This window comes from Emydura macquarii, unplaced genomic scaffold, assembly GCF_026122565.2.
Source record: "Emydura macquarii macquarii isolate MOO-44397 ecotype Brisbane River unplaced genomic scaffold, CSIRO-AGI_Emac_v2 contig_75, whole genome shotgun sequence".
In the NCBI taxonomy this organism is placed as follows: domain Eukaryota; kingdom Metazoa; phylum Chordata; order Testudines; family Chelidae; genus Emydura; species Emydura macquarii.
In genome coordinates this window covers 10454475-10479599 of record NW_027130212.1, presented here as the reverse complement: position 1 = coordinate 10479599, position 25125 = coordinate 10454475, and positions in this window count along the sequence as shown.

Genomic DNA, 25125 nt, shown 5'->3' with positions numbered 1-25125 from the left:
GCCTAATGTCAAGTGGGAAAACCTTTAAGCTAGTGCTATGTATGAATCTTTTGCTTTCTCCCACAATATATCTATGCCCCTTGATGCACTATAACTAAGCCACAGTGCAAGAAACTCCAAAAGGATAAAAATGTGGCTATGCTTGTTATGATGTCATTTTTGCTTCATTCTCTCAATAGATTGCAAATAAATGAAGACAAGTTTATGCTACATAGATCAGAGAAAGGCATTTAAAAAAAATTATGTTAGCAGGACAATGTCAAATGAGTGACATACAGCATCTGCTAATCTTTATTATGTTACAGAAGCACAATCAAATTTACAAGGCATAAACACATTAGAACTAACACATAGTGAGCCACGTTCTCCTTTCTTTTACATCTCTGTAAAACCAAAGTAATTCCATTGGCTTCAGGAAATTCCAAAATTAAGGTTTTCACAACAATGTTAATTCAGCCATATTGCACGTATCATGTACTATATTCTGTATTTGTGTTTAGAATGTATAGTTTCACATATGCTTGCAATATGGTGGTGCTGTGAAGCTATCAAGTGGTTAATAATTTAAAAGTGCTTAGAGTTCTTTGGATGAGAAGTGTTATAAGAGTATTATATCCCATCAGGGGACAAAACATACATGCTGATTTTTAAAATTAAACCATATAAAGGGTACCTGAGCTCAGAAAAATGACTGAACAATTGTTGATGGCTCCTAAAAAAGATTGCTTTTCTACTTGTGTAACTCAAAAATGGCTGAATACATTTTCATCAAGTTCTCCAGAGCACTTTTGGCTTGAATCCAACTTAAGAACTTTCAGTTTGAAGGGAATAAATGAAAATAAGAGTTTGGAATTAAATGACCAATTGAAGAAGAGATGAACAGAAGGATAAGGAAACTAGGACTGTTACTGGTCCCGTTAGCAAACTGCTTTCTCAAACAAAATCTCTGGAGCCTGATGATTAAACTATGTATTTAAAAAAAAGACCAAAAAAACAAACAAAAAAACCCAAGGAAAAAGAAAGATTACTTCAAATATACAACTATATACATTGCTCCTTTATATTAGCTCCTAGAAAGATGTAAATAGTGGTGAGTTTACATGACTGAAACTCTCATGATAAAAGATTATCACAAAAGAAATGGGTTATCATGTATTGAAAATGCTCTGTATTGCATATTCTAGTTTGTTTGTTGTAGTATTACATTCAAAGTAATTGTCTGAATAGTTAGACCCTGGTTCTCTGGAATGACGAAGGCGCTCTTGGCAGAAATCAGGGGTAGGAGTATAAAGGTGGCATTAACCACAGCCAGGCAGGTCCCCAGCATAAATTTGGCTGCCAAAAGTCCCCAGGGACTATTGTGTGTAAGAGACCCAGCCATTCGCTCTTCACTGGTGGCAGAGATTGGGTGTGGTGTAGGATACCCTATGGTGGATGTGTTCCCCCTGAGGATTCCTCTAAGCATCTTCCAGGGGTCATATCTACCAGATGAGGATGTCTTTTTACTGTTGCATCAGAGAAATGGGGATTTAGAAATAAATATGCCATTGTAACCCAGTTTAATAAAAACTAGCTGAATATTCAGTGTATAAGATGTATAGGATATATTCAATGTAAAGGATTTGAAAGTAGAAAATATTTATAAGGAATAAATGACATTAAATTAAGAACTGAAATTTTCAGTAATTTTTCTTTCTCTATTATTGAGAGGACATCTCCTTATAATGTCATTTTACAGATTTTTCCCTTTGGGGTTGAAGATTTCAGTAGAACTTCATTCTTGTCCTTGTCACTTTTAAGTTCCTCATAAAGGGGATAAGTTTGTCTATTTACATATTCTCCTGCACTCCCTGTCCTGAAGCCTTGTGTAGAGTTGCTGTGCAGCATTTAACCCAGAGTTGAGGGAATTATTCTGTTTTATATGTTTTATATGCATTTGGGGATCCTTTGAGATGCAATGCAGGCAGCAGTGGCGGCGATCCCTCAAAAGTCAAGCATTTATTTTGGCCTCCCTGTTTTCTTTCTTCTTTGATGAGTGGGGTGTACAGCAATTATTTTGGTAGGTGTGCATCAGGAATACGCACACAATGCCTGTTCCATCTCAGCTGGTGCTGATAATCAAGGTCTCAACCCTGAAGATATTGGCCTTCATGAAGACACAGACATTAGTGTTGCAATCCTCCCATTCTATGTTTAAGATCTTCCGGAGAAAGTACTGGTGGTGGCGTTCCAGTTTTTTCTGCAGGTATTTTCTGTAGGTCACCCAGGTCTCGCAGCCATAGAAAAGAGTTGGAATTACCACTGCTTTGTATACTAAGCATCTAGTGTGTGTTCTGATGTTGTGGTTGTTGAACACCCAGTGAGACAATCTGCCAAAGGGAAGGATGGCACAGCGGATTCTGTGCTGAATCTTGATGTCTATGTTTGCCCTCTGTGAGAGATGGCTGCCGCAAAGTCTTCTACATTTTCCAGGTCCTTTCTGTCAGTGTAGAACTTCTTTGTTGGGTCTGATGATTGACTGGGAGCAGGTTGATGGAGAACTTTTGTTTTGCCAATGTTCAGGGTTAGCGCTATGCTTTTGTAAGCTTCAGAGAAGTAGTTAAGGACTGTTGGTAGATCCTCCTTTGAGTGTAAAACTACAGCACAATCATCTGCATACTGCAGTTCAGTTATTGTTGTCATTGTTACTTTAGTTCTGGCATGGAGGTGAGAGAGGTTGAAGAGGCTGACGTCAATCCAATATCGGATGCCAATGCCTGTGGCAAACAATCTTGGATTAGCATTTTCATAGCTGCTAGAAAAATGGAGGAGAGAGTGAGTGCCAGTACACAACCTTGTTTTATGCTAGTTCAGATGGCAAAGGGCTCAGAGGTAAAGTCAGTGCACAGGATGGAGGCAATCATGGAGGAATTTTACAATGGTGGCAAATTTGCTTGGACAGCCAAACTTTGACATGATTTTCCCAGAGCCTCACAGTTGACAGAGTATTTGGTCAGATCGATAAAGATCATATACCGCTCCTGATGTTGTTCTTGACATTTTTCCTGGATCTGCCTAGCTGCGAAAATCATGTCGATGGTGTCTTGTGATGATCTGAAGCCACGCTGGGACTCTGGGAGCACGTCCTCCGCAAGAAGGAGCAGACAATTCAGTAAGATTCTAGCAAGAATCATCCCAACAATGGAGAGGAAGGCAATGCCTCAATAGTTGCCACAGTCGGCCCTATCTCCCTTTTTGAAAATGGTGATGAAGTTAGCGTTATGTAAATCAGAGGGGATGTGCCAGATTTTGAGAAACAGCTTGTCAAAATGGAGCTTCCTTGTCAGTGTTTCTCCCTACAATTTCAGTACTTCAGCTGGTATGCCTCAGGACCTGATGCTTTATTGTTCTTCATTGGCTTAATTGGTTTACAGACCTCCTCAGGTGTTGGTGGGTGGTGAGTTTCCCAGACTGGGCACTGAGGGATGGAGCCACTGGTGTTGTCAGACACAGTCAATTCTTGATTTAGAAGCTTTTGATAGAGTTCCTTCCAGCTCTCTTTGATGGATTCATTGTCTTTAAGAAGGGATGCTTCCATCTTCAGATCTGAGCAGTGTGGAATTATATGAAATTGGTCTGTACAGAGTCTTTGTCTCCCAGAAAAAAGCTCTCTTATGCACTAGCAGTGCAGTAGAGAAATGTATAGTTATTATTAGATTGATAAATTATAATACCTAGCTCCAACTTTTGGTCCAAAAAAATTCCCTTTTTCAGCTTATCTATCCTGTCCATTTCCTTTTAAGAAGCAACAGAGTAAGATTAGCTGCCTTTAAATGGCTGTTCTAGGGGCTTTTAAATATTTGGGTTGCCTATCTGGGCTCATTGGTTAAAATATTTAAACACCTCTCTCTACCATCTTTAAAGCCATCACCACCTTAAGAAAGCTTACTGAGTACTGGGTGAGATTCTTTTGCATCCTATCGAAATTGTTCTGGCATCCAGGAACATGGATGATGTGAAGTACTCCTTTTTCTGAAGTGGGAGCTGTCACATTCTGAGGTGCAATCCAGACCAGTGAGAGGTTGTGACAGTCTGCCTTATAACCCTGGGTGCCTCTAATGTTTTGCTGTTGTAGCTCTGAACCTGGGCTGCTCACAAACAGCCTAACAGCATGTAGGTCACATCCTGAGTATAGCTACAGCCCTGGTCCAGTAGTTCTGACCCCAGCAGTCTGTCAGCAACACTCCAATCACACTCTGGCTTCCAACAGCCTTGCTTACTACTGGCATGGTGATCCCAACACACTCTCAGTCCTGAATTTTTCCCGAAACATATATTCTGCACTGTCCAGCCCTCTCTGGGCAGCTCAGATATCAGAGGCCGATTGCCCCTCTAAGGGTCAGTATTCATTGGTTTGGCTACTCTAACTGGAGTTATCAAACAGTTCAGTTTAAACACAGCACTGGATTACTTTCTATTAAAAAAAATAAAACAAATGTATTTAACTACAAAGAGTTAAATTTTCAGTAAGTACAAGATATTAAAATCAGAAATGGTTACAAGACAAAATCAATACACTTTCTGGTAGTAAAACTTAACAAGCTTGACTTGATTCAAGGTAAAATCTTTACCATAGGTTCCCAGCAACATCGCTGACCAAATTCTCAGGTCAGGAACACCCTCAAAATCAAACAGCTGATTCCTTTGTTGTCTTAGGTGAAAGAAACAGAGAGAGAGAGAGATAGGGAGATAAAGAAAGAGAGAGTACCTTGAGTCTTTTTGCCCTCACTTTCATAGTCCAGTCACCCTTTGAAATGAATTTTCCTGAGGGTTACCCCTAGATAAAGTCCATTCCAGCTGTGAGGACGGAGTCTCATGGTGAAAGAGGTTCCATGCTGTTGTTTGCTAAAATGCAGATTGATCTGTTCCTGCTCCCCTTCTTTGCCAAAGAATGGCCACTTGACAATTTTGATGAAACCTGGCTACAAGCATCAGCTTGTCGTTTGTCTTTGAGAAAGACTTGCCAGAAAGACTTGTCTGGCAAACACATTATAGTCATAATTTCAGTTTATGTTCAGAACGCTTAATACGCATTTCATACATACATTACACAAGAATATTGATGACCAGTGCGTTATTAGTTTTTAAATGATACTTCACAAGGCATATTTTTCACAAAGATTATTACAATAATGTGTTGGGGGTGAATACACTGGGGGTGAATACAGAGGTGCTTTTGGTCACACGAGCACTGTATCCTACTGCCCCAAGGTGCAGGGGAAAAAGCCTCCACTTATTTTCAGTAGGCTTTGGATCAGAAACCATGAGAGCAGGAAACCTGTTCTCTTGCATAATATGGTAGAGAGCCCTGCCACTAGGCTAGTCTCAGTTCTAATTTATTTTCATTCACAGAGTTAATGAGACAAGGCTAGTAGATGGTAACTTCTTTCCCATCAAAGAAGAATTGAAAAGATCAACTTCAGACAGATAACCTAGCACTAGATCAAATCCCCTAAGGGAAATATTTACTTTTTACTAGTTTACTCAGAGAAACAGCTCTAGGAATCTGCAGCTATCCCCTGATTTTTTTTTTTTTTTTTTTTTAATTATTTAACTGAAGGAAACACTGATGCTAGAGCTGAAGTTTGCAATTTAATCATAGGATTGCTGGAGGATGCTGTGACCTAGCTCTTAAGAAATCAATAGCTATGCTCTCTGTTATTAGAGGAATTTTTACTTCTTCACTTGACCGAGATATTAATATGTGCATGTTGTATTACATGACTTTTTGGTTGATGATCTAAGAGGATGGCAGACTTATTTTGAAAACCCATCTTTTAACAGGTTTTTCCTATTATTGTTACTTATTAATTTTTATATAGTGCCTTTCAACCTGCATCAAAGCACTTTATGGCCTTGCAGTCACTATGTATATAAGGATAGGTTTACTTGCCAAAATGTTTCCACCACCGGGGCGTTGTGCAGTAATAATCTTGGCAGCACCAGCAGTACTACAGAACCGTTTATAGAACAAAAACTGAAGAAGAGAATTCAATTGATGTATCAGGGGAATTAAGTAGGCAGAATGCAATTACCCAAGTTGGAATATGATCAGGATACTAGTGTTAAACTCTAGTCTTGTGAAAAAGTGCCAAGGGATTTTTAATGACCACAAGTCAGATACCATTTTATGTCTCATCCAAACCTCTATTAGCACAGTGCCCTGTCCCATGCTCTGAATACTGACTCATAGGGAAGAGTGCCACCTACTGTAATTAATCACAATTACCACTTCTTCTTTTTGTGTAACAGATATGCCTAAAGGTTGCCACTGAGATCAAGGCCCCATTGTGCTTGGTGCTATACAAACATATATGGAGCAAAGACTGTTTTACAGCATATTGCAGTCTAAATAGACAATATGGATAAATAATGGAAGAAGGGGATAATTATTATTATTTATTATTTGTATTCTTGTGGCACCTCAGAGTTCTAGTCATGGACCAGGACCACATTGTGCTAAATGCTGTACACACCATATTTCCTATTTTACAGATGAGGAATCAAGGCAAAGACAGATTAAGTGACTTGTTCAGGATCACTCAGGATGTCTATGGCAGAGCTGGGAATTGAATCCATATTTCTGGAGTTGCTTTTTAAGTGCCTTTGAAGCACAAGAATGCTTCCTCCGGCATCCAAGTAGTAGAGGTCTCCCATCCAAACACTGATGAGCTCAACATTATTTGCCTAATGAGATATGACGAGACCACAGCTTGAGGTGGCATGGCTGCAAAAAGCACATTAAACATGTCAATGCAGGTTATTCTCCCCGTATATAAGTTGACAGTGGAAGCTTATCTAGTATTGCATTGGAAATCTATTAACATTTGAAGTAGCTTGCTTGATTTAGGGGTCTTGACAGAATTAAAATTACTTTCCTTCTCCTTTGTCAACTTTGCTAAGTGTACAGAAAACAACAACAATGATAAGATTTATAAATGAAGGTCCTAGTTTTCAAAATCTAGTGTGGGCACAAATCTCTTTATGCATGTGCATCTAAAGGGAGAGAGGGGTGGTAAGCAGGAGAATTATGGGTATAAGCTTCTCATGGGTAGCTGGTCACACTGAGACCCCTTGCATGCTGAGGCACAGGAGAATGCAAATGGGGAATGTAATAAACATGGCCTTATGACCAGACTTGCATAGCTTATTTTCAGGATTGTGTGAGGTGTGCTTAAGAGCATGTATGCTTCTGGGGAGCACAAGGCAGGAGAGAGTGGGTCAGATCATCATTAGGGGTGCCACTAGAGTCAGCCAGGCAGCTGCATGCACATGACTTTTCCTGCCTTAGGTACTGTATCCTTTTGGCATGCAGTAATGTATATTAAGGGCTGATTGCCATATCGTGGTCTAACTAGGAACTGGCCACGTTCAAGGGTGCAACCTGATTGGCATGGTTTTTTTAATGGCTTCTGAAGAATTTGGAGACCCCTTACAGACCAGACACTTCACCTAATGAATGACTCCTGGGCAGCCATGGAATTGCAGGTTGGGACATCTATTAATTTGGGGTGGGAGAATAGCAGAGAATAGCAAGTCCATTTTCAGTACCTTTCAGAGACCTGCTCTCTGGGAAGTGTCTCCCAGAGTTAACCAAATGCAATCATAGGACCTTAATAGATTAAGTATTGTAACAAACCTCCTGGCTTATTACTGGGCATCACTGCCACTTTAAAATAACTGGTTTGGAAAAGACTGGGCCTCAGGCTACCCGAGTAGGAGCCGAAATCCAGTTTATCTAGTTCATAGAGATGATCTAGATGATCTACATTGACCTAGAAGAGGAAATGAGGATACACGGAAATCCAGACGTGGTTGGAACTGCAAGGCAGAAAGCCTGAGTCTGAATGGCATGCTGAGGGCAGCAGCCTGGGAAATGACTGGAAAGGGAATGCCAGGGGGCAGGACCAGACAAGCAGCTACAGATAGTGCCCAAAAGAGATGATGAGACAAAGAACAATCCCTGAAGGAATGGGAGAAAAGAGTAGCGTACCACAGGGCTTTAAAAGAAGAGAACTCCAGAAGAGAGGCAGTTGATCAGCCATATGGTGGGGCATGGTGAAGCCCAGCGGAGCTGCTCAGGGCACGTGTTGCAACCAGCAGATTCAGTGCTGGGGAGGAAAAGGAAGCTGAGCATTGGCTTGGGAAACTGGTCCAGCAACAACCGAGGCCTGGTCTAACTAGGAATTTACTTTAGTACAGCTACATCTCTCCGGGGTGTAAAAAATCCACACCCCTTGAGAGACAAAGCTAAGTGGGTGGAAGAATTTTTCCATTGACCTAGCTACTGCCTCTTGGGGATGTGGGTTACCTATGCCAATGGGAGAAGCCCATCAGCTTAGGTAATGCCTACACTGAAGTGATACAGCGGTGCAGCTGCAGCATTTTAAGTGTAGACATATCCTGAGTAAGAGCAGGGAATAAGGTGCAGAAGATTCTTGCATACTATGCAGGGGGAATAGGAATATATTTCTAGTATATTTCCTACAAAAGTTGATGCTGATGTGGACTAACATTGCCACAAGATATGAGGCAGCAAATGTGGAGGAGGCAGTGTGACCACTGAGTCATGGCCAGAATGTAAAGTGAGTGCACATCCTGGTTTTATGGGGACAGTCCCAACTTTTCATAATATGCCTCATTTGGAATACCTGAAATGTCCCAGTTTTTCATTTAGTCAGTCACAATATTTGTTTTCTTATAACCAAAAAATGTTTGTTCAAGTGGTATTGCTATATTGATTAGGACTTGATCTGTGCGTACCAAGAACAAACAGTTCATTGGAATGATTGTTCAGTATTTGGAGTGAAAGTGAAAGTTCAATGAGTATAGAAAAAAGCTGGACAAAACCCAGTTTTCTGTTCTTTGGCAATTTCAAAAAGTTGAAAAAAATTGTTTTGGGTCAAACAGAAAATAAATATTTTCAGTAAATTTGAATTTTGAAAAAAAAAAAAAAAATTAAAGGAAGCTTTGAAACCAAAAAGTCACTTCAAACCAAAAAATGGAAATATTTTGTATTGAAAATGTTGAAACATTTTGATTTTTTGGAAAATTTTGTTAGTTCTTTTTTTAAACAATTCAGCAAAATTGACTCAAATTCACAAAACATTTCAGTATCTCTGAGTATGTATTTTTTGTACAAAAAACCCCAAACAAACAAAAAATCTTTAGTTGAAAATTTCACCCAGATCTCCTGTAGACATAATCAAACCTGTACTTTTGGGCAGAGTGAATAGTAATGACACTTGTTCTGTGTTTTTTCTATAAACTCATTCAGATGCTAAATTACTGGAGAAAATTCTCCTCTCTGAGAAATATGCACTTATCACTGTGCAGTCACTAGCAGGCAGTAGTAATACCAGCTCACATTTCTAAGGATACTTTTTCTTTTCTATGAGTTTTTCGTGATTCTAAGCATACAACCAGAAAAATGTGGGTTTGGGGAGTGGGGGTTGTTTGGTTTGGTTTTGTTTTGTTTTGTTTTAACTTCAGAAATATGATCACTTTACTAAAAAGCCAAATGCAGGTACTTGGCTATTAAGAAAGTGCTATTGTGAAGTTACCAGATATTTGACACACTTCTTACTGGGAAAGCAATTTCTGTGTAGAATTGATCAGAGATCACTCTGTTGGTTTCCTAGCTTCCATCATCAAGGAGGAAAATTAGCAAAATCACTGAACAGCTAGCTGACTTTCAGTACCCAATAGAACAGGCCAGCAGCGTAAGAGTGCTGATACCTTGTCAAGAAGATCTCTGTAAGTCAGAAGCATGTGACCAGCTAGGAGCAGCCTTAGGCTGGGATGTGTTATGTTGGAAATGAAGGAGAGAGAAGGAGAGGCTTTACAGAAACAAAACTCTAAGATTTTCTGTTTGAGGAGATGGAAAGGAAGAAATTCACAGAAACCCCTGAGGCAGCAGGAACTGACCCAAAACTAACGCAGTAGAAAGGCTTTTGAAAAGAATTGTGTCTTGTAGTTTGTAAAGCGCAAGTATGCAAAGGAAAGTACAGTCTCATGCAAAGATCCACAAGGAAACTGTCCCTACAATTTTAAAGTTCATCCATATCACAAACTGGTGGCCTGCTGGGAGTTGGAAAAACTCTCCTCAAAGCTCAGAGTTGGGCCAGGATGGAGTAAATCTGTTTAAAAATTTAAAAAAGTGATGCAAGTCTTGCTTGATCTATGGGTCTTTAAAAATGACAAGTGCCATGCTCAAAGCATGGCATGGTTTTGCCATAAACTGAAAAGGGACAACTATTATTCCATATATTGTTAACGGCAATTTACTTTTCAAAAATGGGAAAAGCCTGCCCCCTCCCCAAATGCAAAGCCCAAACTTTTGTTGGGTCTTTGAAGAGCTTCTTTTTCTTTTTTTAAGAATTGGAGCCCTGTGTTATTTGCATACTGACCATGGAATAACCTTCATTCCAAATTTAAACCCTGAAGTGCGTATATTAGAAATGCATACACATAATTAGATCAATTTTGTACACTCCTCAAGCTGTATGGGTTGGTAGAGTGCCTAAATGGGACATTCTTTCCATGCTATCATTATTTATAGAGGTTAATCTAATATGTTTGGGATATCTTGCTTCACTATGTGATATGATGCTTTATGCAAGTAGCGTCCAATCATTTGGATACACTGTTTATATGGTGATGTTTGGGCATGAGATTACTTTGCCAGTAGAAATCTAATATAGGGCACATATTCATGAGAAATATGTCAGTCCAATCAGTTGTGTAGTTCCCTTGGTGAAGAAGGAAAACTCTTTCTGAATAGTAAAAAAAGAACTATGACTTATGGGGACACAGCACAGGTGTGTGAGAAGGGAAGATGAGTAAACAGCAGGAACTCATACAAAGAGGTTTATGTCCAAAATTGCAAAAGCATCTTAAAGGTCCATTTAAATTTGTCAAGAGGTTATTTAAAATGTTGTATGAACCAATATTTCTTAAGCATTAATAACTTGACTGTGTAAATGTGATATCTATTTTTATTTTAATCTCCCCACTCATTACAATTCATCTGTGAGGCTTTGGTACAAATTATCATGTACATATGAAAATTTAGAGGAAAGCTCAATCTTGAAAACACTTCATATAGTTACAAGTAATAATTCTATTACATTTTTATGTCTTGTACTGAATGTTTTGGGCAAGGAGTGAGAGGTTTTGATTTTAATTAAGGAGATGGAATACTAAACACAAATATACTTGTAAGAAACTGTGGTCCAAGGAAGTTATGTTGTCAAAGATCCTATGTTGTGCTTTTCTTAAAATAAATAATATAGAGGGGGGAGTATTTTTTAAAAAGCAGACTGTTTTGGTATTCATAGGATCTCTTGAAATCTGCAATGTTAAATCTACTGAAAATTCCAACCATCTAGAACTTCTGAGGCAGAACAGGGAGGAATCATGTTGAGGTTTATAATAAAATCCAGAGCAGGAAGGAAATGTCAGACATGCAGACATGCAAATTTATAAGTAAGAAACTCCTGTGAACAAGCTAATGTTTGCACTATATAATCTTAGTGCAGCAAGCAACAATATTATGTACATGGATCCTGGCAGATAAATGTTCCAAAATTTTAGAAAATCTATTTTCCTTTATTTTTTTTAATCCTGGTGAAATTCGAAAATTGCTTCTAGTTTTTGTTCACAGGAACACTCATTACAATAGTTTTTGCTTCTATATTTTTAACTTTATATGTTTTATAACTCAAGCATTCAGCATTTCAAGATATATACATAAAGGTAACATACCTAATATCTGGTAAACCAAAGTAACTATAATAGTAATGCACTTCTATTTCCATGGGAGATCACTAAAAGAGAGGTTACAAACAAATTATAGATTTTTTTGTTATTTCCAGGGATGGGTGAATGGAATAATTTATTTCTTAAGTAGCATGAATATTAGCTGTTGTATGTGAGGAAAGCAAGATATGGGCAAATATTTTCAGCTAATATTCACGTGGTTTGGCTGTTTGTTCCCATTTCTCCATCTTCCAGTCTCATATACTGCTGAGAATGTCAAACAAGAGGTAGGAGTACTGTTAGATCTCCTACCTGTACTCCGTGCCCTGGCCAGAAGGCAGCCGTGGCATGGCATTCCTCCTCCCCTGAATCTGAAAGGGAGAAGTTCCTCAGATAGGGGGTGAGGGAGAGACCACACTAATACCACTGCATCCCTGCCTGGAAACCAGTACTTCAGATAAACACAAAAGAGACCCATGCTGAGGGAGCCCAGTCCTAACGATAGTGTAGGTGGTGAGGGGAAGCAGTCCCCTACTTCTGGACGTTTGCTAAGGATGCCTATACTCCAAGTGAAGAGACTATCTTCTGAATGACTCCAAGCCACTACCATTCACCTTCCTCCACCATCTCATTCACTTTTGAGGTCTTTGGGTGCCCCCATGGACTTTTTACACTCTTTGGAGAACTTAGATAGCTATTCAGCTCTTCCCTCTTTATTTATGGTGGAATGGCCAGGAAAGAAAGAGGCCATCGCCAAATCAATCAGATGTCTTCAAGGAACAAACCATTTGGTGGGAAATAATAGGGTGGGAAACAATTCTGCTCCATTTGTTATTACTCACTTCAATGAACTAGAGGTGCCCAATCTTCCTTGGTAATCTTCTAGGTGTATCACCTTAGTCTGGCCACTAGGCAATATGTGAGCTCTCACTGGTGAACATACCCACTATCACCAGCCTTGGGTAGGAGGAACCTCTGCACACCACCTATGATGTGATGGCCTAAACTACTCTGTCAAAATGAAAGATGTTCCATTCCCATGCAATGGATGAGGGCTTTTCCATTAACATAAAAAGGAAACTAGGAAACCCGGCCAATGCCTCACCCATGAAATGATGAGTGAACAGCCTTCTTCCCTCAAGGATTTATGAATGGGGGACGGGGAAAGCAAAAATCCTAATTTTTCATGAAGTCTTGAGATGGGGCAAATGGCTAGTTGCAGACCCTCAAAGAGTTCAGGAGTGCAGCATGAGCATGTTGGTCGCTCCAAAAGAGGTCAGGAAAGAATGGGGGAACCATGATCAGAACAGCCAGTGGGCTCCGTAGTAAGGGGAACCTGGTACCTGTTTGCTGGAGGGCTGTTATGGGTTAATATTTATACTCTCTGTGGTATTGATGCTTCATTCATTATTGGACTGACATTTATTATCTATGCTGTGATGGCATCCAAAATGTGCAAGGCACTTCCAAAGAGGGAGAAAGGTCAAGTCCCTGCCCCCAAAGCGCATACAATGTAAAAAAGAGGGACTACATCTTAAATCAAATTCTATAACAGAATGGGAGTGAAATCCTGTCTCCACTGAAATCAATGACAAAACTACCACTGACTTCATTTGGGCCAGGATTTAAACCTATGTTTTTAAGGCAGTTATTACCCAGAATGAAAAGGAGGTGTGAATGAAAATGGCAAGAGAGAAAACATAGTGGATTTTAATACATACAAACTGTAGGTTTGATCTTTTTATTAATGAGATAATTTAAACTTTAATTGGAAAGGTTATGTCTGTTGTGCAGTAACTTGTTAGTCATATAGTTATATAGATATGTTTCTTATTGCCCATTGCTCTATGTCTGTTTATTATGGAGCTATATATTATAGGTGATAGCCCCACCTATTATTAAGGGAACCTGACATTTCCCATTATAAGAACTTGTTTTCAGTTGCTTGTAACTTGGTCCATTTTCAACCTTCAGGCTGAAATTTTCCATGGTGGGTGTCTGCCTCAGGCTGAAGTTTTTTAAAACATTTCATCCTTGATGATTTGGCTGTTTCTGAGAACAAGGCTAGGGAAAAACATATTGTTTTGCTTATATTAAAAAACTCTGGCAACCTCTTCTTTGAGACACTCCTGATCCCTCATCTTTTGGAGCAAGGTCTTCAAACTTGAGACAGGTGGTGTTCTTTGTGTCAAGGACGTGCCTTTTGCTCTCCCTGTTCACTGCATTGAGGCAGGGGTCCTATGGGAAAAAATAGTAGGAGATGATGTAATTACAGAACATAAACAAGGGAGCCATATGGCAACTTTAATTCTGGCACTTCTACTTCTGAGTGCTTGACTTTGCAACCTTAATGTTCTTTTAATGTAGTTTTTAGTGTGAAATGTGTTATGTCGATTCATTTTACAGTGTGCCTACCAGAGCTGTGTTGTGTTGTTGATTCTCCAGAAGCATTGACTCGCTCTCAGGACTGAGAGCTCTTGGGTGACTGAATGATATGGAGATGTTATTCCCCACCTCATCAGAGGGAAGAATTCACTCATCTGACTGGACAAGAAATTAAAAATTTCTTACACATTCACTAGCAGCATATACCTCTTCACTTAAATAGAAAACTCTGAAAGTAATTCCTCAGTGATAATGTATTTCATTTACAGCTAAACCTGTAAAAAGAGACTTAGAGAGGACAATGATTTATACAGGGAAATGGAGTGTCTTAGACAGCTACATAAATGTTCTGGTGGATCGAGGATGACTGTATTTACTAACCCTATTTAAACTGCAAGTAGCCACAGGCCATCTGGCAATCTTACAAACAGTAGAACAGCAGATATTGGAAAGAAGCTTAGTAATATATGACATAAATATTATGATAGCAGAGTCAACACAATAAATTTGTTTGTTAGAGCAGTCCACCTATTCTTCCTTCCCCCAGAAAGGATAATTATGCAGATATCAACCACAACCAAAATGTTTCCCTCCAAAATCCAAAAGGTATTAACAGACAAATTGCTATATTTTATCAGCAATTGTATAAATCCTTACAACACTGAAGAAGAAAATAATGATTGTAGGAGAGGATTATAAGATCAAAGTAGTTAGAGATGGAAAAGATCTATTAGATGATCAGGTCCATGCCCCAGCAAGGACAGAATATAGACTTGATTGTGTCTGGCCCTTCATGGGTGTACAGATAAAGAAGAGGTTACAAGGAGCCTTCCTACTACTTATCCCATTGCACAGGGGCTGGGAATAATCACAGACCTCATGCTCCACAAGGGAATGTAGTTAGGCTTTTGACCTTAGAAAGACTTAGAGTTACAAAGATGTGTTCAGCTCTATACTGTAACATAACTGAATACAGAGCTCTGGCTCATACCACTCTGTGATTCTTGGGAAAAGTGGAATCTGGATCTTCAACTGGATTAGAACAGGAAGGAAAAACACTTGAAAGTGCTAGAAAAGTTTCTGTTGATAACAAAAATCCTCATTATTGAAGACTTCAGTAACTCAGTCATAGGCTAGGGGTCTATTACAGAAGTGGGTAGTTGAGGCTCTGTGGCCTGCATTGTACAAGAGGTCAGACTAAGATGAGCATAATGGTCCCTTCTGACTTTAAAGTCTATGAAAATGCAAGACCTTATTAAATGACTCCTACCTAGAATATCCTTAAGTCCAGTATCTTTTTAAGGAATAAAGGGGTCTAGGTAAAGTTGTATTGGTATGGATTTGATTACATGGTACCCTTATCCATACGTGGTTACGTAGCCCTGTAGCTAGTTCATTGTGATTGTGTATAGTACATGATTATGACTGTGCACAACTTCTATCCCTCACATGAGTAATAGCAGAATATGATTGCATAGTTTGCTGGGTTTGTGGCTATTTCACCATCTTTAGTATAGGTTAGTTAACCATATGATTCATACAGAAAGACATATCATCAGATATTGGAAAGTGTCTCAGTTTGAGCCATTAGTGTAAGCAAATTTGGGGTACAGGTAAAACTGATCATCTTATGACCATTCTTAATAAAGACAGATTCATTTGCGAGAATCACGGATTTCTTTTTCAGTATATCGATTTCTCTGTTGCATGGATATTGATGTGTACATGTGCAATAAATTGTTAATTTAAAATACATATTATACTAAATATAGTTAACTTACATGCATCCCAATACTGTGGTGTCATATAAATCATTATATATTCATTAACTCTTTGTGTGCTGATTTGAATTATATACAGAAGTCTGAGTAAAGTCATTTAGATTTTTTTGTGGGGATGGGATTTAAAAAAATATTTTTAGGAATTTAAGTGCACAGCACAGATTTTTGGAAGCAAGAAAATGGACTGAATCAGTCTGGTCAGGTACATGAGAAATGTTCATTTTCCAAAACCCCGTAAGCCAACGATCCTTTTGTTTTTGTCATGTAGAGTTTATGATACTCATTTTACATAGATAGGAACTGCTACTTCTAAAATGATTTTCTCAGAAAGGGATGGTTTCACCATCATAACAACAAAGTTATTACTAAAGGAGGAGGATGTGTTCCTCAAGTCTCTTTCAAGAAGTCGGTCATGCCTGCAGAGAAGCTTGACTGATTGTACAGATGTTGGATGGTTTTAAGGGGAGAATGTTAGTTATCTAACACTTTCGTAGGAGAATCAGATCAAGAATCTATCCTTGGGAAGAAGAATACAAGGCACTGGATGGCTCAGGGAATTAGTCGTGGAACCATCTGCCAGCTTTTCTGTAAATTTTTGTCAAAGGAGTTGATAGTTTCAGTCCAGTTGGTAATAGACATGTATCCACATTATAAAAACATCACTATTATTGGTTTAGACGTCAAAGACTGAATGCCATCCAAGCAAACAAGCTACCTTCCGACCATAACAGGTCAGGGTTGAGATGTGCACCAGGTACTGCAAAGAAACCTGCACTGCTATGATGCCCACTAAAGCTGTCCTATGAACCAATCAAGAATTTCAGACCTCAGTTCCTTTTGAACACTAAACAAAGGTGTTTCTTACATGCTTTCTTTGGGAAGTACATGGTATTTCCTCAAGATATATTAAAGTTTAATTAAAGCATTAACATAGTATATGGGAAAGCCAAAATAGTTCAGTTCTACCCCAGAATATTACTGTGTCCTGGGCACTAACTTGCCTAAGCCACACTGACTTAACATTTTCTGATTCTAAAGGTTAAAGGTCCCGCAACCAAAACACATTTCAGCTGCTCTTTTTTTTAAGCAGGTGAGCCTCCGTTTCTCTACAATTGCTGTAATCCGTTGCCTCCTTTCTGGGAATGTGGAGGAGATATTTTAATAAATAGTCCAACAGTATTTTGCTTTTTGCTAAATGGATCATACTTTCTGTGTAAACAGAATAAATGCCTCTCCCTCCCTTAGTATCCTTCATAACATAAACATGCCCACATTCATACAGTCTGGTTTAAGAAACTTTCATCCAGTAGCAATAGAAAGTTGATGTGACATTCATTAGAACTTGGTCAATTCTCTTGCCTTTACCTTCACTTCCATATCTAGAGAATTATCTTGCCTGCACTGGTTGCAAATAAAATCTTTACAACTTTATCTTCTGCCAGCTAACATTGTTGTGGCATTTTCCTGTACTTGGCATATAGAATATTGTGGTAACCCTAAGAACTTGCAAATAGTAATTGTAAAGTTTTGTAATGATGATCCCTATATTAAGCTATTTTCCTTTTTGTGTTATGATAGATTTATCTATTTTAGAAGAAGTAACATAACTTAACCATGTGTGCATTTATTTACTTTTAATACAAATAGTAACCACACTGGTAATTTTGCATTTGCTTCAGTCCAGTTTTTCTATTGGTGTAAATTGATGTGGCTCCATTGAAGTCAATGGATCTGCACTAATTTACAACAGGAGAGAAACTGGCCGGAAGTGACACATCTTGCATTCCAGCCTTTATTTCATGTACGCAAAAGCAATGACAACAGTAAAGTGCCACAGGTACAGCACAGTATCTCTTTAAGTGGAAAAAAGAATAGTGTTAAACACAGAGTTTGACAAACATGAGAGTGTGACAGTAAAAGAAAAGGAAGGGGAAAAATAAATGGACTTATAATAGAACATTAGCTGGTCATAAACATTGACAGGAATATGTGCTTTTTACAAGGGTTCCAATAAACATTTAAGCAGTGCTGTGCATTTTCTCTGAGATACTAACAGCTGCCCATTATTCCTAGGAATGGATTCCACTAACTTAATGCCAAAATGTGAAAAGGCAACAGTTTAATAACAAGGCTCACTTCCTTCAGGAATTCATATTAAAGCCAGGTGGTGGCAGCTATGTATCTTTACTTAGAAGCCTGCCACATGATTTTGCCAAGAAACTGTTTCTACACCTCACTGTGTGAGTCAAATTTGACTCATAAACTTGCCATGGAACAAAAAGCAAAGGATATGTGAAGCTGACAGACCTCAGGGATCAGAGTTATTGGCTTCTACCTTCAGAGTTTTATTGGCAGATGATGAAGGTGACCTGTGATTTAAGCAGACAAGGGGGTGTACAACCCAAACTAGGGTCAATATCTGCAGGAGGAAATAAAATGCATGTCCTGCCCCAGAGTCTATCTTATAAAATGAAATAAGCTGTCAAGCTTTATGTTTATTCTGGCATAGGAATTAGTAGTTACCTAAGCAACACTCATATCATCTGAGACATTCCCATGCAGTAGACTAACTCTAATTTGTAGAGATGCACTTACTTTGACAATGTATTATATAACCTTTTGAATATTTAACCACATTTTTATAAAGAACTAGTGTAGTACAGTCAAGAAAAAATTGTTTTCTCCAAGATTTGGAAGCACTGCATATCAGATTAGATCCTTAGCCGGTGTAAAATCAGAGTGACTCCATCAGCTCCAGTGAAGCCAGGCTGATTTATAGCAGTTGAGCATCCGACTCATCATTTATATTATAACATTATCTCAATTTATTACCACCACACCCCCTTTCGTTTCAAAATTGAAGTGTGTTTAATTTGTTTCTTAAAACTGTATTGTGAATGTTGTGTTTATGAGATTAAGGAACTGTTAATACTACTAGATACAGCCAGTTATCATACCAAAAGGTGATGTGCAGTTTTTGCCAATACACCTTACTTCTGACCTGCAACACCCCAGCTACTCAGTCCCAGATCTCTCTTAATAGGAGACTGCTAGTAATTAAGGGCACAAAGACTGAGTTTGCACCAAGAGCATATATGTAGCTTTTAGCTATAAACCTTGACTTCACTTGTATCCCTTTACATTTACACCAACATAATTGCATTCTGAATTTGTCCCTAGGTAACCATATAGCTATTAAACATTTCTTCAGATTACATCATGGCTGAACTACATAACCCACTTAAGGTCCATTGTAACCCAAATTTACTCCAGGGTTCTATTTTTAGAAAAATGAAATAGCTGCCAGGTCACTTAATCTCTAATTTCGAAGATGCAAGTGCTGTGGACTGAATTCTCCTGTCATTTACACCAGAGTAAATTAAGAGCAACTCTTCTGAAGTAAATGTCATTACAGCTGTGAAAAATTTGTGTATGTGAGGTCAGAATGAAGTCTAATATATTTACCAGGCAATTCCATAGCCTGGAAATCCTCTGCCAAGTGTCTGATTGTAATAAGTGGGCACAGTGCTAAGCAAATACTAAGTGCTAAGCAAAACTCAGACTTGTATTTTTTTTCTTTAAGTCTTTATATCTTTTTAAATGTTGCATTTTTATTTATGAGATAATGGAACTATATTTTACAATGACATGATCATTTAAAAAAAAACTTTTTACATAGAGGTAAGACAGTAAAATTTGGGTGTGAAATGTGTTGACAAAACTATCACATCCCCACCCTCACCCCCAGCCAGTACAATTGTGTCTGCTTTAAGAACTAGTCAGATTTCTCTGTCAAAATCAGGGTTTCAGCTAAACAAAAATATTAACGGAAAATGGCTTTCCAAGGAAAATTTTGACCTTGATCTGAAAAAAACTCAAAATGTTTTCTGACCGTCTCTATCTGAAATATTCCTAATTATCATGAATCTTTTTTAGTTTCTGTTGCTTATGTTATTACTTTGTGGGACAAATGCTGAGGTCTTTATTTGGCTTTTATTTACAGTTTGTACTTCTACTTACTTAGGGGCACTCCAATAAAAATCAATGGAAGTTTGTCTATTAAACAGTGAGCAAGGACCTCAGAATTAGGTGGCGTTTTTTGTTGTTGTTGCTACTGCTGCTGCTTTGGAATATGCAGTAACTCAGGGGGCTGCTAACAGTACATGCTCAACTATGGAGAAATGTTGGGAATTCACTCCATGAACTTGATAAATATATGAAAGGCCACTTTGCTTACTTAATTCCATATCTGCCAGTATCCTGGCCAGCAGGCTTCAGAGAGTTGCTTTGTTTTCATAATAATATATGCTATTTCAAATATTTGTCAAATGCATGACATGGATCCACCATCTGCCTTTTTACTGTCCCATTGGTATTCTGCTGAATGTGGCTGCAGGACTCTTGCATTCTCTCTGTTTCAGCTCCCTTTTATCCCACAGTGTGTTCATGTGGCCGTACCTCGGGGTAAATGGAATAATGCTTTTCACCTCTAGTCCACCAGTTCAACTCCATCCCATGTCACTACTGACCAAAAGTTTTAGCAGCTAATTGCTCTTTGAAGTCGTGTGTGAAGTCAGTGTAGTCTAGTCTATGATATACTAGACTAGTCATGTGCCCATATAAAAAAAAATCACTGCATTTTGCACAAAGTGGTGTAGAAGGTGCCTAGGCTAATGATGTAATGCTAGTAGGGGAGTGACTATGCTATTGCTTGTAACCCTCAAAAATTCTCAGTGAGCAATTATTAATAATCTGTACTACAATAATGTTTAGGGCCTCAGCTGAGATAAGGGACCCCATTGTGCAATGGGGCACTGTACAAGCACACAAATCTAAATGAACATAAGGAAGTAGTAGCATCCCTATTTAACAGATAGGGAACTGAGATACAGAGTTCAAGTAATTTGCCCAAATTTAGACATAAAGTCTATGTCAGAGTCAAAAAGTGAACCCAGCCAGTTCAGTGCCTTCACCACAAGTTCAGCCTCTCTCTGAACTAAAAGGTTCCAGAAAATTACATAGCCTCTATCCCAAGTTGCTGTCTGTGCAGTTAGTAGAACTGCTGTGCCCTCTCTCCTGGCAAACCAGACATTGAGTGCGCACCATCCATTACAGGGATTCAGACATTATATTGAGCTAAAGATTGAAGATTTACTTCCTCTATGACACATGAACTAGCAAGCAAACCTTATGGAAAAACGGGGTCATTTTAAGTGACAGATTTGAAATGTTTCTAATTACCATGTTTGCTGCAGATAAAACGGTGATTCTCAGTGTGTCTGGCCCAGCACTGGTGCAAGTATATATTGCATCTACATGGGACGAGCAAGGTAATAGATAAAATTGAAATGTAGAACAGTCCCATAAATATGTTACTTATTAGAGAGATTTGTTTTTTAGTCCTAAAGGCATGGATAACATCAGTGAAGTCCACAGCTGAAAGACAAGGTCAAACTCATCTCCACAGGCACAGATGAATAAAAGTAAATAGTTTTGAAAATATATTTGGTCCCTATAGGGTTTTTCATTAGCTATTCCCCTGGAATTGTTTCTGTTCTCTGATAGGAGGAATTAATCTTTATGTACAGGAGCAATGCCTGAAGAAATCATTAGTGCGATGAATATTCCAGGCTGAGCATAGGGAGCACTTTATGGAGAGAAGCATATCAGCAGAAAAGCAGTTGTAGGGAATTTTATGACATTTAAAATATTTTCCTGTCCTCTTTTGGACATGGAAGATCATTATATTTGGCTATATGAGTTGACCACAGTTTTTAAAATAGCTGGGTTCTTCCCTTATTGACAACTGTATAAAGAAGATTTTGCACTCTTCTTTCGGTCATCATATTCATACCAACTCATTGTCTGAATGTGAACATTTTTTAAAAAGATACATGGTGGCCATCTACCCTTGTATGCCTCATGCATTAATATTGTTAAAGCTGAAGGAAAATAATTGTCTGCTTGACCACAGTTACTCCATTTTAGTGTTCTGCTTTCTGCTGAAGATCGCCCACCCCCTCCTCTTTTGCTCTTACAGTGCTTATTTTGTGCCAGGGTCAGAGAAAAGTTTCCTAGAAGAAGCAAGGAGATAGCCCCAACTGGTTTCTGCTAGTTATACAGCCTTGAGAGATAGACCAGGCAACTCTGATAGATAAGCTGAAAACTTATTGATAGATAAGCTGAAATCTTATTAAACATCTGTTAACATGTTTTTTGTTATGCGTACCTTTATAATTAGAAGAAGTAGAAAAGTGTAAGCCAATAGCAATGGTAGTAATAATTTTGAATGTACCTATAAGCATTAAGAATTTATGCATATGTAATTCCTTTGTCTATGTTTGTATAAATATGCAAAAGAGCATGCCTTCGGGGTCTCACACTGACCACTTGCTGGGAAGTGTCTGACCTCTGCAGAAATAAAGTTTGGAGACTGCCCAACTACCTGCGTGGATCTCTTTTCGGTGCAGGGTAAACGAACCTCAATTGGAATCTTTTTCCAACAATTTGGCGACCGCAGCAGGACTGCCCTTGCAAGCCAACCCTGAGTTCTGCACCAGCCAATGCCCCAGCCGGCACTAGGGTGAGTTCACTCTGAGGGCTTTTGGACTGGGGTTAGAACTCGAAGGAAAGCTGTAAAGCAGTTGAGACCCCTTGCAGTCTCACAGTCTCCAAGAGATTCAGGTACCTGTATGTTTTGTGTGTTGTCTTTTCTTTCTATTCTTTGTTGGTTGTTCTGAAGGGGGGGACAATACAAACAATGCCATTTGGCCAAAGATAGACTCTGGGTGGGACTATAACAACAACACCGACTGGAATTTATTTATCCGTGCCCATGAAACCTTGTTTAAAGCTATGGAAAAAGCGGGGCAGAAACCTATAAATTGGGAAAACTTTCATGAAATTGTTCAAGCCCCTGATGAAAATCCAGATGCCTTTTATGTGCGGCTTTGTGAAGGGGCAACTCGATATGCCCAGCTTCAACCTGACGATGAAAGGGATTGCAAGGCTATTGCTACAGCATTTGTAAATCAGTCAGCTAGCGATATACAGAACTATTTTCACAAATCTTGTCCAGGATGGAACAGAAAGACTATATCAGAAATTAGGGGGATTGCCACATATGTGTTCGAAGGACGAAAGGTAAAGGAACAGTTGAAAGAAGGGAAAAGAAAACAGGATGAGCTAAAGCTGTTAGCTGTTACCATGCAGAATGCAATGTTGACCCAGAGAGGGAGAGGAGGATATTTCCTTAGAGGCAGAGCAAGAGGAAGAGCAGGGGGGCAAGCTGTAAATTCAAGGGAAACGCCAATATGCTTTTGGTGCAAGCTGCCAGGACATTTTAAGTGAGATTGCCCAACTCGCCTAGCTTTGGAAGCTAATGCCTACACTGCCATGCCAGCTCCATACAGCACACAATACCAGCAAGGGGTACCCCCGCCTCTCCCTCCACCTCCCTCTGGAGGGCAACCGGCTATGCCTGGCCAGGGATACTCTTATTCACAACAGAGCCTGGGTTTCTGGGAATAATGCCCTATTGCTGTAAAGTGTCCACAGTATAGAAATGTAAGCTTGGGTGTTGGGTTGAAACATATTCAAATGATCTTTCTGGTGGTTGAGTTACAGTATTCCCTCTTCTAGCCCTCTGTCCTCTCTTCCTCTTCATTACTATTCAGGCTATTTGATTGGTTCAAATAAATCTAATGAATTTAAAGCTACGCTTAGCTTCTCTCTTTCTTATAACACTCTCACTCCCAAACACACACAGTCAAAGTATACTTCTGATGTGAATAACCCTATTAATGAATAAAAGCTCAGTGGCAATTGCCTGGTGGTCAGCACTTCTGCAAATGAAACTGGTGCCTAAATATGGCCTTGGGAGCATAACTTTAGTCTTCTAATTCTGAAAATCTTGGCTGAAAGGTAGAAGTCTCTCCAGTGGTAAAATGTTAGCCAAATTTGGTTTAATTTTTTGTTTAATCCTTTGAGCAGCTATAATCTCAAGTTCTTATATTTATGGCTTGTTGATAAAGTGTGAATTTGACACTGTGTCCAATGGTTGTTCCTGGTGTGGAATAGATTCTGTGATGGAGATGAAGATTGTGGTGTCCACTGCCAAGACTGGTATTCTCTCCTTAACTCCTTTTGCAGACAGAAAAGTTACATTTTAAAACTGGCAGAAAACTAAATCAGACATCTCCTTTTCCTGACAATTCTTTGCTGGAAGATAGTGGCCTTTTTTCTGGGAACACACATCTACTTTCAATGATAAAACTCTGTACCAAAGGAAAGTATTGTTTCAATTTTACCTTTTAAAATTCAGATCAAGCAAAAGCTGTAAACATATATAGTTCCATGTCAAATAATTCACAGATTCCACATCAGTGTAGAAACTAAAAGCTTTGTTTATGTCAGCATAACATCAGTGGTATCTTCTTGGTCTTTAGGATTAGGTTTACTGAAGCAAAAGATGCCCATCTGTCTAATCCATTCCAGCAGTATCACCGGACTTAAAGATGATTCATCAGTGTTCATTTTCTAACTGCAACTAACAAACAGGTAGCAAAGAATAACCAAACTGGCTATCAGATAGGAAGGAGCAGGGGTCGGAACAATATCTGCCTTGCTCACTTTGTACTTGCCTATGTGTCCATGCACTCCTTACATGATTTGCAGGAGTTGCTCAAGATCTAATTAGTTGAATTCTAATGAGTTGGAACTCCTTGGCCTGGGAGATAGCATGGTAAAATATTCTTCTGAGGTGGCTATATCAGTATATTTTTTAAGCCTTATTGAATAGATAGAATGGTCACAGATTTTAAGTGTCACCAATGATTACATTCAAGTGGCACAGAAAACATGGCCCAGAACTCTGTTACACCCACAGTCCTTTGTGAATAGCAAAGGAGGGGAGTGTGGCGCCCCAAAGAAGCTAGTGATGGCTCCCTAATTCTAGGCTGATTCTATAGCCGCCTTGGCCTTGCTGTAGTTGAGAGAGCCTAGGATCTGCTATAAACCGCATCAATTGATAATGTCCGATAAGGGCATAGTTTTGGCCACACTTCTCCCGCTCCTGGATTATTTTCTTTGAAACCAAGGCAGCCAAAGAGCTAGATGAGTGAGCTCCATGTTAACTGATACTGTCCCATGCCAGGGAAAT